Genomic DNA, 13,586 nt, shown 5'->3' with positions numbered 1-13,586 from the left:
CATTTCAGGTGGGACAAGGTAAATTAAATTTCACAGTGTTATTTCAATTCGAGAAGAGAAAAGTGCGAATTGCGTTCAAATGTGGTTAAACCGCTCGCGCAATTTTGACAGTTTGCAGGTTATGTAGTTATTTTCTTTCTGACCTGTCGATATTTTATTTACTAAATATTTATGTTTTACAGGTTATTAGTGTTTACTGACACTACATAAATGAGGCTTATTATAACTGCAGGTCTCTGTACCTGTCTCCGGATTCTGAATTTTACAAATAGACATATTAGAAACTTTTTTTTCGTAATATATCATTTTTTTCTTAAACACGTATCAAATTCTTCTAATTTTTCTTGATACCAAGATCTGCTATGATATTTCTTCTTTTATAGGATTTTCGGTTCAGAGGGCCAACTTATAATTTGTTTACATTGAAATTTACGAATACCCATGTTGAAGGTTTTAATTTGAAAGAAGGCACCTTGTCAAAATACCAGATTAAAAAAAAATCAATTGATTATTGTATTTTATGATAAAGGAAGATCAGTTCTATGTGGATAGTAAATTTTTGAGAAGACTCACTTCTATTTACTAGTTGCAAGTTGATGTTTTAGTTGAAAGTATGCCGGCACGCTTTTGGAGGAACGCTTGGAGGGGGATTTGGTTTGATTTGTTTCAGGTCATCCATGAAGAGAACGAAACAATGGAGAAGAAAAATGTGGAAAAGCTTACTGTATATTTTTTTGCCAATTCAAAAATTGTCGCAATTCATCAGACGTCTCTCATCATTATCGTTTTCCAGAACGTAGTACACAGCGACATGAGGAGTGGGCAATAAGATGTGTTAAGTATGTGTGATAAAATATCTATAAGTAATTGCATTTTTTGCATAGTAAATGATTTTCTCTCTAAAGATGCTGATTTGAATTCGCAAATTTTAGTCTGATTCGTAAATTAATTGATGATATTTACAGGCTAATAGTCATACCAAATTATACGGCTAATAATTCCTATGGAAAATTCGAATATTAGATATATGATTTTCTACGTCAATGTATTGGCGCGATTCCAACGGATTTGTAAAAAATAGATTGATTATGGATTATTTCCAAAATTACATAAGATTTTAAAACATTTTCGAAAAAATTAATAAGAAATTTAAAAGATTTCTATCAACTGCAGATTATTTCAACAAATTCAAAAATAATTCAGGTGATTTACAATTACCAATTTGGATTTCAAAATATCACAAAAACTTTAGAATTTCCAAATTAAGAATTCCCCATTTTCGGTTCAGATCATGTAGTTTAAACTATTTCAAGCCGTTCTGTCCTTTCTTTAATGAACAATAAGAAACCCTTGTATTTGCTTGTAATTAAAATTTATTTAATCATTTTAAATCTTTAAAACAGTGTATAGTGCTCGGATCGCGAGACTTCAACAAAAATTGTCGACAAAGAATAATTTAACTAAAGTAGAGGAATTTCCAACAAAATTGTGAAGTTTCCAGTCTAAAAAGCCAATTCTCTTAAAAGAAAGTGGAATTTTAAACCTTAAAAGATGATTTTTAACAAGAAATCTACATTTCAATTAAGAAAGAAAGAAATTCAACCAAATAATTCTCAAAGAAAAATAATTTTTTAATAAAATAGTAACATCCTGAACAGAAAAGATGAATTTTCAACACATAAGATAAAATGGAATCGTCAAATTTTTAATTTAAAAAACTAATTTTTAATGAGAAGGGAACGAATTTTGAACCATTAGAATTGAACGAAAAAAGACAAATGCTTAACAAGATAGTTAAATTTTTAGTCAAAAAGACAAAGTATCTACAAAGTAGTTGAATTTTCCAACCTAAATTATGCTTTTTTCTTAAAAAAAGTTAATTTTAAACCAAATAGTGAGAATAACAAATAAATAGTTTAACTTTTTAATCAAATAGTTAAACTTCAAACAAAAAAATGAGTTATAAACAATAATTTTTAACCAAATTATTCAATTTTCAAGTAGGGTGAGAGACCCAGGGAATGAACACTTAAGGAAATCACTGTTTACAACTAGTCCATTTCACGTTATAATAATTGATTATTCTTACAAAACTTTTGAAAATAGATTCTTAAGAGTTCAAATTTCATATCCGATAAACAAATTTTGTTTTTAACAAAAAGCTTTATAAAAAATAATTAAATAGTGCAAAATTATCGAAAACACCAGTGAATGAACACTATAATCACTACAAAATAGAATTAGGATTTAGGTATAAAATTACATGGGTACATTACAAAATTAGCAATTAAATAATGTAAAATATTAGAAAGCATTGCGAAATTTATTAAATATATTATTTCAATAAAAACCACAAGACATTTAGATATAAAGAAAGGAGGGAATACAAAAGTTGAACACAGAACTAGGTTAACTTTTCCTAATTTTTTATTGCAATATTTATTTTCAAAACATTTCTAGCAGTTCTTTTAACCTTACCAAAAATACAACTTTTCATTTAAAAATAGATAACTATTATCTTGTGACTACAATAAAAAACTGCGATTTTTAGTACACATAACATTTGTAATACAGCACCTTACTATGTTGCTTTAGATTAAGTTAGCAAATACAATTATAAATCACAGTTTTGTAAAACTGGAAATTCTGTAAACATTTATAAATATATATTTCCTAGTACGCAGTAGTACCTAGCGCGAATTAATGTTTTTTATAGTTAAAAACGTTTTCTAAATGCAAAAAAAGCATTAAATTTCTAACCTCAAAGTTGTCTTACCTTTAATTTAGTTCGTGCGTACTTTTTTGATGTTCTAACAAAAAAAAATACATTTTAACTATAACTATTTACAGTTTATATTTATATTTATTGCTTCGATATTTATAGTCACAATAATTAAAACATATTTATATGTAATGAAAGAACAGACAGGTCTCCGTAACCTGCTGTTCAGTCATGGGACCTGCAGGGTGACAGTTTTGCTCCAATAAATGAACGCAGCGTTCGTTCACTGGGACACGGGCAATTTAAAGGTCCAGTGGGTGAACACTCATTTATTAATAAAAACAAGTACCTTTTGTAAAAAAAACCCTGTGGGAAATTGAATAATAACATCTTACAACTATAACAGCACAACTTTGATGCAGAAAAGGTGAAGATTTTTTTTGTAAAAGCAGTGTAAACAAGGAGGTCGATCACTTTCTCACCATCACTCACCATAATCGATGATGCTTCACATTTAAGACATTTTTAAAATTATTTACAAGAATTTACTGCAATGAATTGTATATTAAACTCCTCAAAATTGCTTCAAGATTTCAAATACATAGAAATTCATAAAGACATTAACTTTCAAAGGTTATGTTTATATATTTTTTGCATTAGTAATCATTCACTGGTGACTGTTAAGCCACTGGATCACTCACCCAAAAAAGACCAGGTTTCTACATTTCTAATCAGAAAGTGAATTTTTAACCACATAGTTGAATTTACTGCCAAAATAGTTGCACCCAGAATTTAAAATAATGCCTTTTCAACAAAGAAATTAAACTTTACCAAATTAATGATTTTTCAAAATTTCAATAAGCAAGTCTCAATTTTCAAGAAAACTAATTTTCAACACAAGTGTCGAATTTTAAACTAAAGATGATCACTGTTTCACTGAAAATGAAATAGTTAAATTTGTAGTTGAAATTATATTTGAAGAAAAAACAAAATTTCATTTATTAGTTTAGTTTTTACCCAAGTAGATCAATTTTGTACCAAAAAATGCGAATTTACAACAAAATACGTCAATTTTCCACCAAATTATTTAATTTTCAACTAAAAACGATCAATTTTCAATCAATAATGCTTTTGGATTTCAAAATGACTTAATGAAAACTTTATTTTTTTAAAGTACCTTCTTTTTACTAAGTATAACGATAGCGGTAATAAATGCTGATTGATGTAAATACATTTTGATCAAATTTTACATCTTAATTCCATAAACTGAATGGTCTATATAAGAAAACATTTTTTTAGTTAATTAAATACAAAATTGGCAGAGGGGTAGAGCCAGTGGGGGAGCACTTTTTTTAAAACAATAATTGTTCTTTTCAACTTTTTTTTATGAATACGAATTAGCTGAATGTCCTACGTACGAAATAAAGAAACAACCTTATTTGTTGAGCTATAAATGCCTAAATAAAATTTTAAACAAACAGTAACTCCAAAAATTAATTGAATTTTCATAAATCCGAAGCTAAACATAGTCTTCTTTTTTTCAAAAATTTTTATTATTATTTAACACTATTGTGGAATATTGTTAATACAAATTGTTTAAACAACGTTATTTTCAACGAAAATATTGTAGATAAAAAATAACTGTATATTCAATAATTGTTTCAAAGGTTTTTTTTATATAAAAATTTATGTCAATTATAGATATTTATTGAACAGAAAAGCAAGAATACTTACAGACTTGAAAAAGTTCAAAAATACGAAAAGCAGGCTTATGTGGCGATCACTTCAAACCAATAATATTCACAAGAAGAATCTGCGAACCTTGTTCGTACCGAAGCCTTGTCCAGAATGCTGTGCCGGAACCGCATTGTGAAACACACACGGAACGAGAAGGACCAGCACACGAGATACCACCTAATTTTGAACTACTTCTTCAGAAGAGAGATGAAAATTCTAATCTATAAGTTCTTTTAGAAGGTAATGAAACTGTGTTAGTAGAAGAATTTACGAGTATTAAAACTAAGATGGAAAAAGATTCAGAACCAGGTGAAGTTCGGTCTGATGAAATAGATTGCAATGATGTTCCAAATGCTAAAGTTTACTCCAAACCCACCCTTTCTTTTTACAACGATGAAGATGTTCTGGAATGGACTACCATTCAGCGACCTATGATGAATAGAGAGACCGTTGATGTAATAGAGTTTGAAACAAACAGATCTATAGATGTACAGACGTTAAGAATTGAAAATAAGAAGCTCAGAAAAGAAAATCGTCGTTGTAAAAAAGCATTCTACTCGGTAAATCAGTAACTGCACCGAACGAGGAAATACAGAAATACTTATCGAAAATAAGTATAGAAAATAAAAAATCATACTGTGGATGAATTTCTGGACCAAAAAGGCTGCATTAATCAAGGTTGCGAGAACCATGATACACCTTTAACTTCATAAAAATTATAAATCTTATACTGAAGCGCAGAATGAGTTGGCGAAACAAATGTTCTACCATTTAACAGCTGGACACAAACAGCTCCGAAAAGCCGGCTGCATCTTGCCTTATAAAAATGATATAATAAAATTACTGAATAAATATGATATTCAACCTGGTTTGAATGATAACATCTTTGGCAAAGTAAAATAATGTCTTTCCAAACTGCCTGAAGAACAGCGAATATTTGGTCTGAAGATGGACGAAATGGCTACGAAGTCTTTCGAAGAGTATTCCAAAGGGTTGGATTGCATTGAAGGCTTGGTAAACCTTGGTCCCCTTGGTAGATTTCATGAAAGGTCTAAGTATTCTTTTGTTGTGGGTCTAGATAGCTTAAATGCAGATAACAATTGGCGCCAAAAACTTCGCTACTGGCTGCCAGGAAAATGTGATATGACTGGAGAACCAACCAAGTAAATGGTTGAAATATGCCTTAGAAAACTGAAGAAGATTGGGACCATGGTCAAAATTTTGACTAGTGATCAGGGTCCAAATAATCAAACTGTCTTCAAGTTGCTCAACATTACTGAAGAGGATCCACGGTTCGAGATTGATGATGATTTATACTGTGGATTAACAGATTTCCCTCATCTGATCAAACGATTGTTTGCTATGCTACGTGTTCACGCATTTATTTGCATCGAAACAGAAATAATTGTCTCCTTCATAGATTTTGTCGACGCATTGAAGTTCGACAAAACAATGACTTTATCAAGATTATTATCACAAATAACTGATGCTCATCTAAATCCAAACGCTTTTGAAGGGATGAACGTCTTACGAACGATGCAAGTTTCCAGTAAGAGATTTGCTTCCGCGATTAGAACAGCAGGCGAAAACCCAGAAGCATAAAAAAGAGTACAACGTAGAATTATGCAGCTTATTTTGCCGAAAAAGTAGACCAAGTCATTGAATTTTGTGAAACTAACATTTGACTTACGGAGAAACCCGAAAGAGACCACTATCTCTTAGAGACATCCAGAAGTGGAAAAGACCCTAATGGAGTTTGTAGAATCGTCTTCAAAATGGAGTACTAAGCCCTACGAAGAACTTACCATTAAGGAGCCTGATGGGGTGGAACCTGCACCAAAATGCCGTGGAAGTCCAAAGAAAAATGTGGCGACCGTTAAGTTTTCAAGTTTTACCAACGACTGCAAAAGAATTCATTTAGGTATATTATAAAACGAGAAAAGAATTTCCTTAGTTTGAGCTTGTCTGTGGTTTAGGAAGTCAAGATTCCATAGAGCCCCTTTTCTCGGAAGTTCGCCAATGAAGAGGATTTAATTTAAACCCTTCTGCCAGATCGTAGAGTTTAAATTTGAGGCACATCCTTGACTATTATACAAGCTTGGGATTGTATAAGCAAGTGATATGGCAAATGTTCGTTGTGAACCTGTACCCTCATTAATTACAACAGTTACTACAATATCCAAGCAACTAGCCATCGCGCAAAGCATGTCTGAGACTGATGAAGCTGAAAACATGGAGGATTCAGAAAGTACTGAGGGGATTGCCAGGTACGAGACTGAGAACATAGAGGAGATGCAAAAAATCGAGGAGTTAGTAAATATCTCGGAGAACTGTGAGGAGCCGAGGTCCTTCAACTCCGCGAATACCCAAACAAAGACAGTATCAAAGAGGGGGTACAAAAGCTCAAAAAAATCCAAATTACTTCCAGTAAAGTAATTGCTGCCCATGTCAGAATCATCGCGAAGAAGCTTTGCAATACCTGTATGAAATAAAACTTCATGCTCAAACTCAAAAAAATTATCAGAAAGCTAAAAAAGGAACAAATGCGGAAAGTGGCATCCAAAAAGGACAAATTCCTCAATGCCGAAAACTGGAGGATGTTACACATCAGTAAAGTGAGCATATTTATGATATTCTTTTTTTCAATTCACGTTTACTATTAAAAATTATGATGAAAAAGGTAAAGTTGACTTAATTTATATTTTCCATATTCTTCATAAATTAAAATGGCATATTGATTTATAGGGCTACCTTCGCAGAAAAAGGAGTAATCTTTTTTTCCAGGGAAATTAGTGTAGGATCAGAAATAATGTATTCAAATTAATTACATTATTTATCCTCGGATGTATTTTAATTATTCTAATGTGATTCTAGTTAAAAGTGATATTGATTCAAGAGAAACTGCATTGTTTATGATAAAGATCACGTAGTAATAATTAAATTAGATCTTTATAAAATTTATTTTATGGTTCAATCATAATTAAATTATATTTTCTCTACAAAAACTCTGGCGAAGTTATTGAATAAACGTTTTCTCCAGTTATCTCTGAATATTGATTTCAAAACTGTACTTTTACACTTCTAAATAAGCCATATTTTCCGTAGACCTAATAAACATTTTTCTTGTGCTTTAAAGCTGCAGGGGGTACATGGTCAAAAGCGTTTCTTGGGTAAGATATTTTAAAGTCAGAGAATCTCCAAAAACATTAGTTGATAGATTTGGTAGAAAATTCAAATATTTAGTTGAAAGATAAAATACTTTGCTGAAAATTAATTTGATTAAATTTGCTGGTTCATTATTTTGGTTCAAAATTAATTTCTTTGGAAGATTCAATTCTGTGGTTGAAATTTTGTTTCTTTTGGCGAGCGATAATCCTCGTGGTTCGAAATTTAAATACTTGGTTGAAAATGTATGTACTGTGTTAATAGTTTGTCTTTTTTGGCATAATTTAATCTTTTTTTATGGAAATACAACATTTTATTGGAAAAATTATCTGTTTCACTTGTGAATTAAGCTGGTTTTTTGAAACTGCGTTTCTTTTTATTTAAATCAACTTTTACAAATTAAAAATGCTCGAAATTTTTTATAGAAGTATCAACTACTTTTTTCGTCGAAAATTAATCTTTTTGGGCGATCATTGCTTTTTTTTACTGAAAATTTAATTAATCCGGTTTTGGTTGAAAATGTATCTGCTTTAGTTGAAAATTTAATATTTGTTTGCATATTGATGTATTCTCTCAAGAATCCGTATTTTCGGGTAAAAAATTAATCTTTTTGTTGCACAATTTAATTGTTTTTTATTAAAAGTAAAAGTACTTTTTTGTTCAATTTTTGAAAAATCAAGTATATGGTAACAAATTATGCATTTAGATGAAAATTGAACTGCTTACTTGAATTTTTTTTTTAGTTAAAAATGTATATTTTTGCGTTGAAAATTTGTCTTTTTGGCTTAAAAATTGTACAATTTGGTAGAAAATTCAATTGGTTGGTCATTTTTATTTTTTCAATTAAACTATTTCCTTGAAAATTTATATAATTTGTTCAAAACTGGTCTATTTTGGTAGAAAATTAATATTTTTTTGTTCAAAAATTCAACTTTTTCGTTGAACATGAATCTGTTTTAGTTGCGGATTGAAATTTTTTTTCCAATTCGTCTTTTTGATTTAGTTCACTTGATTTTTCTTTAAAATGAAAATCTTTCTTTGTTTGAAAGTTGAACTACTTTGTTTATTGATGACAAACAGTACGATTTTATCAAATCCTCCCCTATCGAATTCACTAAATTCATCAGAAGAATATAGTTGGCAAAAATTATTTGAAATGAGGGCGGTCAAAATTTTTGAGCCGTAACAAAGGGGGGTTTTAAATTTTTTTAAATTCGGAGACAGAGATTTAAAATTACAATAAACTTCATTTATATAGTGCTAGTAAACACTAATAACCTGTAAAACATAAATATTTAGCAGAGAAAATATCGGCAGGTCGGAAAGAAAATAACAACATAACCTACAAACTGTCAAAATTGCGTGAGCGGTTTTACCACATTTTAACCTAATTCGCACTTTTCTCTTCTGTAATTGTAATAACACTGAGAAATATAATTTACGTTGCCCTACTTGAAATGCGATTACACTGTTTTATAAAAAGAAAATCAAAACACACTAAAAGCCGACATTCACCCTGCAGGCCACATACGTCGGACCCGACCCGTCTTATCTGGATCTGTTTCCTTTCGACAAGATCGGCATCGATCGACATGTGGCTCAACAAGTTGCGCATGCGTGCCTGAGAATCCATATATACATGAGATGGTGAAAGGTTACATACTGGTTCCCGAAATGGCCTGCAGAGTTGATAAAGTACGATAGTGGCGTTGCCTAATAATGGACTCCCTCTGAATTTCTCTCTGGTACCGCAACATTTAAATCGCAAAAGGTTTGTTTAAATATTGAATTTTTAATACTTACTAAATAAGAATGATTATATGTATATTATACAAAATATCAATAAATCATTATAAAGTTTATTTGCTTAAACTTTTATTATTTGATTCGAAAGTGTCAATTGCGAAATCGTTTTTAATTGCTTTTTTTTTCAATCTCTCGAATCAAGAGTATATTTACATGTAATATTTGCTAATTTTGAATTTTTAATATTTCAAATTTGTTTGCTTAAATATATTTCAATTGAAATGAAAAAGTTTTTCAGCCTAAAATAGCAAAGCTCAACAGTTAAATATTTCTACTTTTTTATTAGAAATATGAAATAACAAAATAAAGTTTTTTCTTATTTAAAAAATTTGAATTTAAAAGTTCGTTTTAAAAAAAAAAAATTTAAAAAGTAAAAATTTTGTATTGAAGAAGAAAAATTTCTTATCTAGAATTTGTTTAGGTTAAAAGAAGTAAAACCTAAAAATGAAACAATCTTTTGACTTTAAAGGGTTTGAAATATTTCAGGGTATTTTAAAAATATCAAAGAATTTTCAAAGGCTTCAAAAAGTTTCAAGAACTTTTAAAAGATTTTAAAGGAGATCAAATATTTGAGAATTTTTCAAAAGATGTCAAGGAACTTTAACTTATTGTTATTATTTTTAGAAATTTTAAAGAATTTGAAAGAGTTAAGCAGTTTTATTTTAAAAAATTCCAATGTACTTTAAAATCTTAAAAAAAAGTTCAAGGTATATCAAAATATTTTGAAGGTATTGATATATTTTAGGATATTAATAGATTCCAAGGAGTTTTTAATTGATTTCAATAATGTAGTGTGAGATTGTAAAAGATTTTTAACATTTTGGGGTATTTTTAAAATTTCAAGAAATTTTCAAGAGCTTTGAACATTTTTAAGAGATTTCAAAAGATTTTGAAGGTTTTTAAATAATTGAGGATGTTTAAAAAGATGTCAATGAATTTTCAATTCATTTTTATATTTTTAATGATTTTAAAATAATTTTAACAATTTGAGCAGGGTTGTGCACACAAATTCTAAAGTACTTTAGAAATCTTTAAAAGATGTCAAGGTGTTTCAAAAGATTTTGAAGGCTTTGAAATACTTGAGAGTATATTAAAATTGCAAGGAATTTTCTATTATAAGTTAATCAACTAGTGATTATCATTAATATAATATTAACATTAATAATATACATAACTAAAAGTTTGTTATAAGGACAACCACAGGATTTCGCCGGGAGGGATGCTAATCTGAAAAACTGCACCCGATCCCAGCGAAATCGCGGTAAATTTTCCGCCGCAACCACCTCTCACGACCGTGAAATAGGCGGTTACAGTTTGTAAAGGAATCAATACGACGATCCGGAAAAAGTCTCGTGCACTCTGAGGACACAGAGCGACCCAAGGACGACCGCCTTCTGCATTTTTCTAGCAAGTGTTTTAACATATTGTTTACACGCAGGGATGCTTTCCAGGCTACTAACCAGTGAAAGCTTGGCACCTAGGTAAACAGAATATTCCGGGTACGATCTCTCTGATACGGTACCTCTCTTTCTTTTTATTCTCCATGGCTATGATGTTTTTGTCAGCTGGTGTCGAAAATACGATAGCGAACATGATTCGCTTCTCGAAGTCAAAAAGAACCATTTCAGGCCTCAAGTGTGCTACAGAAACAATTGTCGAGAATATTAAGTTTCAGTATATGCGGCATTTCTCATTCTAGACAATTGACTAGATTTCCCTAGGGGCATTTAGAGGAGCAGTATTAAGGTTAATGCCGTAAGAGTAACAGAGATGGTAATAAAGCACTCATAGTGTCACATTGTGTCTTTGGATGTAGCATGGTATGTTTAGGTGGAAATGAGACCGTCTTGACATGCCAAAATAATACCCTCTGTGCCAGACTTCAATCTGGGTTATTTAAGCAAAGCAAAAGTTAGCTCACATGACATTGACTGATTCTCCACATTTCTGTGGAAGGTGCCGTGCATTTTCATATCGAGGAGCTGTTCGCGGAAGCTTTTCTCTTGTGCTTCCTTAACACGGGATTTTAGGAGTGAGTACTCGAGATAGATAAGATTTGATGAATTTTACTCACCCCTAATACTGAAGTAAAGTCCGAGTGTTTCCTTTACCGACTTCTTTGTGCTTCCTGACCATTTTAAGAAGAGGGTATCTTCCATTTGCGACTTTATATATTGTACCCAGAATAATCCTGTTGTAAAGACATTCAAGATTCAACATTCCCCGAACACCTTGATGGCGTGAGGTATAGATTCGTGGAACAGAAGACTTTAGATGCATGCTTTTGTTCATGTGCATAACCTTTCATGTCCCGATACCAAGGGATCTGAGCTCGTTATTCGTCCATGGTACCACTCCAAATAAATAGAGTACTACTGAGACTACAAGCTTGTTTGCTGCACATACTTTATTCCTCGCCGACCGTTCGGAAGAACAAATCTGCCGAATGATACGTTTGTATCTGCTTCGGAGAGTATCCTTTATAGATGTCGATTCCTGAATGCGGCTCCGTGGCACGCCCAGATATGTATAAGTCGCTCCAGCACAAACGTGTCGTATAGCGCTTCTATCGACGAGCGAGGGGTCTTCAGAGATGCCGTTAAGTTTTGATTGCTTCAAATAAACCTTGGCACATTTGTCTAACCCAAATTCCATTCCGTTTTCCTTAATATATCGTTCGACAATCCCTCGAGCTAGATGTTTTTGCTCTTTTTTTTAGCATAGATCTTAAGATCGTCCATGTAAAATACATGAGTGACCTTGTACTTTCGATCGGCAGGTTTGCCGCAAAAGTATAAGTCGGTTTTGCAAAGCGGCATCAATCTCTCTATACAGCTCACGGTTTGCGGATGAAGCTTTAAGCTTCCCAAAAAACAGATGATATGTCTACGGGAGGTCGAATCGAAAGCTTTCCGGTAATTAATCCACGCCATCGATAGGTCACGCTGGTAATATGCTGCATTTCTTCAGACGTCCCGGAGCGAAATGGTTGTTTATCCCTCTTAATACTTTTTCACCACCTCAGTAGTGATGGATGGGCATTCTTTATCAGGTGTTATGAGGAAATCAGACAGCTTCTTGAAGCTATTTATGTTATCTAAGTCTTCCTCCAGTGTATGCTGCACTTCGTAGAATTCTCTCCGAAATACTTCGACCTTCCCTGTTTTGGGTGGGAGGTCGGCAGTAACTGGAGTGGCTTGGAAGAGTCGAGATGGGTCAGAGAGAAGCTGTTGACTTTTTCTGACCCACCTCTCTCTCTCTCTCTCTCTCTCTCTCTCTCTCTCTGCACTAGACTTCTCTTAGCTTCAGATAGTATCCGTATTCTCTCAACAATATGCTACCTGATAGTCAGCAGCTTTGACCTGTTAAGTGCGTGATAACGGGTCCGGAGTTCGCGGGCAAACTTTCGAACCTTGGCGGTAAAATTTTTGCCAGATGTAATGTAGTCAATCACACACTGAATGCGGTACGCCTACTCTCTTGACCAATCTATCTTTATGGGGAGTTGATGCATTCGTCTTTTGGTCTGATAATCAGCTGTTGATTTTGTTTTACGGTTCGCATCCGCCAAACCTCTCGCTGCATTATACACACAACAGTTGATATTCCAGAGGTCAGATTCTTCAGAAAAATGTGCACGAAGCCCGTCATCCATTTCAGCTAGATCGTTAGGCTTGAGAAAAACATGTGTGTTGACGTTTCTATGTGTTATAAAGCATCGCTCTTCCCCTATCGGATGCCTGCCCATGGTTGGTCTTAGTGTCGCCTCTCTTTCTTTGTTGCCGGCTTGTTCTAGCTGGGGTAGAGTAGGCGTTCCGCTTACATAGCCTCTTTTTTGGAGTAGTTCGGCATGGTTTCGCAGACGTTAATGCGAAAAGTGCCAATGCTCCGCGTGTTTCTCGCACCACAGAGCATGCAGTCGTGCTATGTAACCCCGTTCAGGGGCCACACTCTGTATCTTAGCGCTCTAGCAATTATCCATTCAGTCGCTCCACCCACCTAAAGGTCCAGAGATTCCGCCGATCCATCGCATTGAATCCATCTTCATTGGCTCCCGAAGATTTACAATGGTCGGCATTGTTGGTCGACCAATTTTCGAGAGCCCTGCGCGTTTTGTTGTTTTGAAGCGCACTTACTACAACTATGTTTGATGTTC

This window comes from Belonocnema kinseyi, chromosome 1, assembly GCF_010883055.1.
Source record: "Belonocnema kinseyi isolate 2016_QV_RU_SX_M_011 chromosome 1, B_treatae_v1, whole genome shotgun sequence".
Lineage (NCBI taxonomy): Eukaryota > Metazoa > Arthropoda > Insecta > Hymenoptera > Cynipidae > Belonocnema > Belonocnema kinseyi.
This window is presented reverse-complemented; position numbering follows the sequence as displayed.